The sequence below is a fragment of the Haliotis rufescens genome, unplaced genomic scaffold (genome assembly GCF_023055435.1).
Source record: "Haliotis rufescens isolate VD_foot unplaced genomic scaffold, xgHalRufe1.0.p SCAF_4, whole genome shotgun sequence".
Lineage (NCBI taxonomy): Eukaryota > Metazoa > Mollusca > Gastropoda > Lepetellida > Haliotidae > Haliotis > Haliotis rufescens.
In genome coordinates, this window is record NW_025964112.1 from 46,798,675 (window position 1) to 46,804,674 (window position 6,000).

General features: G+C 35.6%; 1 protein-coding gene across 1 annotated transcript in view; it reads right to left on the reverse strand.

Moving 5' to 3' along the window:
• The window catches only part of LOC124151988 (homeobox protein Hox-B6a-like), a 103,509-nt gene extending 97,800 nt beyond the window's left edge, over positions 1-5,709 (reverse strand). Inside the window, exon 1 of the mRNA XM_046524715.2 lies at positions 5,621-5,709. The gene's annotated coding sequence lies outside the window, so the exon portion shown is untranslated. The remainder of the gene's footprint in view (positions 1-5,620) is intronic.
• Positions 5,710-6,000: the final 291 nt, after the last annotated feature.

A 6,000-nucleotide genomic window follows, 5' to 3' on the forward strand; every position in this document is an offset into this window, starting at 1 on the left:
GCTGGTTGTGAAATCTAAATGTGCTGGATGTTGAATCTACATTTGCTTGTTGTTAAATCTAAACGTGCTGGTTGTTGAATATACATTTGCTGGTTGTTAAATCTAAACGTGCTGGATGTTGATCTACATTTGCTGGATGTTGAATCTACATTTGCTGGTTATTAAATCTAAACGTGCTGGATGTTGAATCTACATTTGCTGGTTGTTAAATCTAAACGTGCTGGTTGTTGAATCTACATCTGCTGGTTGTTAAATCTAAACATGCTGGTTGTTGAATCTACATTTGCTTGTTGTTAAATCTAAACGTGCTGGTTGTTGAATCTACATTTGCTGGTTGTTAAATCTAAACGTGCTGGATGTTGAATCTACATTTGCTTGTTGTTAAATCTAAACGTGCTGGATGTTGAATCTACATTTGCTGGTTGTTAAATCTAAACGTGCTGGTTGTTGAGTCTTCATTTGCTGGTTGTTAAATCTAAATGTGCTGGATGTTGAATCTACATTTGCTGGTTGTTAAATCTAAACGTGCTTGTTGTTGAATCTACATTTGCTGGTTGTTAAATCTAAATGTGCTGGATGTTGAATCTACATTTGCTGGTTGTGAAATCTCAACGTCTTGGTTGTTGAATCTACATTTGCTGGTTGTTAAATCTAAATGTGCTGGTTGTTAAATCTAAACGTGCTGGTTGTTGAATCTACATTTGCTGGTTGTGAAATCTAAATGTGCTGGATGTTGAATCTACATTTGCTGGTTGTTAAATCTAAACGTGCTGGTTGTTGAGTCTACATTTGCTTGTTGTGAAATCTAAACGTGCTGGTTGTTGAATCTGACATATACACATAAATGCATATTGTGTAATAAACATAAACTTTTACATTCTACAACAAATATCATATTTATTCAAAAATATTAACTAAACAAATGTATCCCTGATGTGCATACAGTTATTACCACAATAAGTACTCAAAAATATACACTTAGACATATAGCTTTGTCACACAATTCATGTATTATGATTTGATAGCTTCATGGATGTCTTTATATTCAAACATAAGCATATGTGAGCTGTCGTTAGTCAATGAAGTACTTCTTCGCGTATCTAGAACTTCTAGTATACATATATATGCGTCTTTAATTTATAACTGAATCCCACATGCGGTAACATTGAATATAGTCTGTCTTATAGACCCTGATACAAATATATCAACTACAGCCCATGCAAGTCTATAATGTTTGGCAAGTCTAGATTACTGCAGTATCTGAAAATGAAGAGAATCACTGGGCTCCCTTTTTATTATATTTTTATTAAGATAACTGAGCAACTGTTTTTTCTGTACGATATGTTCATTTCAGAGACTATATGTTAGTCTACATTGAATACACTGGTATCAGTTCTGTTACCCTCTCTCTGAAGCTTGTTTATGTTTAAGCACAAATGTACTGACAGTAACTTGTCTCCAATTTGCAGAAGAGATACGTTACTGTTATAATAATAATGCATTGGAAGGTCTTAAGTTATTATACCTTAATCACATTTTGAACATATACGTCCCAGTAAATAATATTTTACATTCTGTCATTACTCAGCATGTGATGTAAAATAGAGTGGGCCAACCGAAGTCCCTAATTTGAGTTATGTAAGAGATACGTCACCACACACGACACATATTAGGTCAGAGTTAGCTTCTATCCACGTCCTTGTGCTAAAGCAGACATTACTTCACGATAAAGTCGGAATTGTACAATCGACTCTGCTTTATGCAGAGATTTCAATTGGATATGTCGCTATATTCGCAAACTCTTCTAAGTACCTTGTACCCCTTATTGATATTACTCCTTCCAAATCATATGTGCTAACGGATACGTTAAAGCGAGGTACATTACCAAAGTTGTCTCAGTGTGATAAAATGACTTTTTATCTCACAATAAAATAAGGTTTTGTATGATACTTGCGAACTTCATTGGGATAAGTATGCAAGAAATAGCTGCTTGTTGGACATTGTCTGTTTCATTGTCTATAGTGGTAAGGTATATGCTATCAATGGTATCGTGTCTGTTTTATTTTTCTACAGTTATTTATCTCTCACAGGAAAGATTTCTTGAAAAGGATATTATTTTTTTAAATAATGGCTTATTTCTTCATTAAGTTTAGCTCACTTAGATCGAGTGAACAATGGCGGAAACAAGGACTGACAATACCTGTGTATGGATATGGTACCAAATGAGTTGATTCCTGTTTCATCGAGTTTGTATTATTGTTAATATTTTCTCTTTGAGTTTTTCATTAACAAAACAAAGTGGTCAGCCTCTGTAGCACAGATACGTGTCGTTATTATTATTTCTTCAAATGATTGGCAATTTAGAAGTTGGAAAGTAACCACTAAAGACGATAGTTGTTTAGAGATGACAAAGTGTTTATTCTGATAGAAAAAAAAAGAAGTTGTGATCAATACAAATGTACTTTCTTTACTACTTTATAAAATGCCCTAGCATATGTGAAACTCAAAAGATATAATTGTACTGGATTTTCAAAATTAAGACTTAGATGTTTAAAATAATTACTAAGAACATTTTAAAAAAAATTCTCCCAATTAGATATATCATTTTGATACTTAATGTGAAACACGTACAAAAGTGTACCTGTGTATTACTGTTTTACTGTCTTAAAATTAGAATGAAAAGTATATGTTGTACAGCTCAAGGGGTTCATCATTTATCATAAATTATTTTTTTCAAAATAGCATCTGTACGATACATATATGTTTATTCAGTATAATGGCTTAATGGTCTAAAGTACAATGGATTGATAATATACGCTCACGCACGTGAAGTTAAGACCTACATGGTAGGCTAGTCTGTCATACAGACCCTGATACAAATATATCCAATACAGCCCATGAAAGTCTGAAATGTTTGGTAAGTTAAGATTACTGCAGCATCATGAAAATGAAGAGAGTCTCTGCGCACCTTTTAATTATATTTTTCATTAAGGTAATCTAACAACCGTTTTTTCTGTAAGATATGTTCATTTCTAGATGCTTGTCTAATGTTGGTTAAGTGTGGTACAACCGAAACGTTCTGTAGAGACTTGGCAACATTCAAACATTTTTAATATTTACAGAATTTAATATATTTAGCATTGACTGTTTACTGTTTTGACATGGGATGGGATACATTTATGATGTAGCCACTTTATATCTGTTCGTCTGTGAAGTTAGTCAAACTCAATAGGCCAAAACAGAGCTACCAAGGAAGAAATGTAGTTTCTTTGTTTCGACTGTGTAATATGCACGCTTAGTGGAGCATGTACCTTAAACTGAATTGTAACAAACTTAACAACAACATATATGATTGTAAAGCAACATTGAACAGAGCGTCTTCCTTCAACGTTGATTTGGACGTTATGATATGATATATATTGTTTAAAGGATACCTCAACTAAATTATGCTGTGGCAAACACACACACACCTTATCCGTTACCCGGTGAGGACCTGGATTAGAATAGCTCCTTAACACTCTGTTGCTTGTCATGAGAGATCACGAATCGGGTGACAGACTGAGTGACGTCATACCCCGACGGCGTGGGAAGTTACTCGATATACCCGTGAAGATTTATATTGTACAAGCCGTCGATATACAGCTTGAATACAGCGGCATTAAAGGACAAACTAACAAACAGTATCCACAAACAAGAATAGTGTCTACTTAACATGCTCTTCTGTTAAATGATAAGTTTAAAGGAATATAGTGTTGAACTCCGAAAGACGCTCTGGTACTTTTCACGTTTCAATTGCTGTCTCATCTTAAACGTCGTAGCGGGGTTCCTCTTCTTGTGTATGGAGAGGCTATCTTAACCACAAGTAATTGTGGAGTCCATAATTTGACCAACAAAGCCCCCCATACACAACACCCTGACCCGGCATGGAAATGGGGGCACAAAGGAACAGACCCATTAGAAAGGGACAAGGCGGTCTCTTTTAAGAGTTGTATGGCAACAACGGGGCCTAATATCGGTGTGTCGTGTTGCTGACTGCGACTGAATAGGACAAGTGTTTACAGTTGCCTGGTTTGGGGGATGCAACGGTAGAGGGCGTTTTGTTCCGCTGGGTGGCCACTCTGAATGGGCAACATGGCTCCCGCTAGGGGCCACGTGTAAACCTAACTTATCTTAAAGAAACACGTCATTGAATATGATCCGTCGTTTCTCATATGTGATCTGGGGACAGAAACCTTCTTCCAAATGAGCCCAAAGTCACCATCTCCCGTCGATTCGATGATCTTCAATGTATCAAGAGGCCGACTGTGGCGGCCATTTTGTCTCGTGCACCGCTTGGCGTCTGCAGTTTGAAGAAAGCTCCAACAACGATTAATTTTCCCTTGCACTGTTGGGTGCTTGACCAATACACTTTCACAAAACATCAAAGGGATGTCTCATAGTATCGGAGACATCGCTTGTGTGACAATAATAATGTATTATGATTAAGGCTTACAGACAAGAACAGAGTCATAACGAAAAGGTCTGCTCTACTCCGTCAAATATGGAGATTATGAGAATTTGTCAAACGGACACAATAGACGAATTGGGTCTTAAAGTTGACAAAAGACCCGGATTATCTTCTCTTGAGTAAAAGCATTTCACATTTGCAAAGAACCACATTGAATAAGAGCTAAATTTGAATAATCGGCATGAGATTTCTTCCATAAAATTTTAACTATGTTTACAGCGTGTATATTTATCTAAATAATATGTAAATTAGCCAGTATCTACAAAGGCGTCATATGGGTAATTATAATATATTCTAATAGGAGGATGAATTAGGTACACACAGTCTACATCCTCCTGCTATAAATCTTCAAAACTTCTAAAGATGAGAAAATAGTTTAGTTCGACATTATTGAAAAATGATTGATAATACGTTCTTCTGATACCGGATACAAACGAAACGAAGATGACAAGTTAAACAACTAGAATAGATTATAATATTTGCCATGACATAAAGACGCGTTTATTATTGCATTGTGGCTTATTACAATATTGCATTATGTACAATATTGATAAATCTCACAATTCACACTTATAATAAATGTTATCCACTGGCAAAATATACCACAAGAAAAACACAGTGTCGAACGTTGCAGTATATAAAGCTTTAACATCGAGGTACCCCCACCACACACACCACACACACCACACACACACCACACACACACCCCATAGATAGATAGATAGATAGATAGATAGATAGATAGATAGATAGATAGATAGATGTGCGATTCCGACTATATTACAAGCATACGTTTATGAATCCCTATCAATAAGTCGTTTAATTATCAGATAGATCATGAAATAAAATATAACCACATTCTATGCATTATCTGTTGAGATAATGTTATTAATAATGTATTCATAGATACAGTTTGCGCATTAAAGCGATAGCGTATCTAACAGAATGACAAAGCGGCGCTCACACTCGTATAACCGTTATATAATATCAAAATACAGCCCGTAAAGAAGGCTAGTTATTTCCATAATATACTAGATGTCAACATTCAGAAATTATAACACGCAACATCAAGAATACGTGCAGTTATTCACGGTATGGAACTACAGAACTTACGTTATTAACGTTTTAAGCATCCAAGGCCCAGCTTCAGGAAGCTTAGTTAATCCCTTCTGAGGAGTAAATTGTAAAGCAATGTGTACCGCGACAAGTGGTTATGAAAGAAGACAAATTCTGAGTTGAGTTTATATGTCTTTGTCAGAAATTTGAGAAGCTAACAAATCAAATGTACACTGAGACGGACTGGTATTTTTATGTGAAATCCTTTTGTTGAGTTTCTAGCAGTAGGTCGGATATACGGCAATGAAAGACATATTGTTTCAGTCTATTGTTCTGTAAGTCAAGGCTAGGTCGTCCATTTAAACAAAGTGTAGTGACGGATGTCCGTTTACAAAGGATGATAACATCATCATTTGACGCCCCAGGAGCATGTGGGA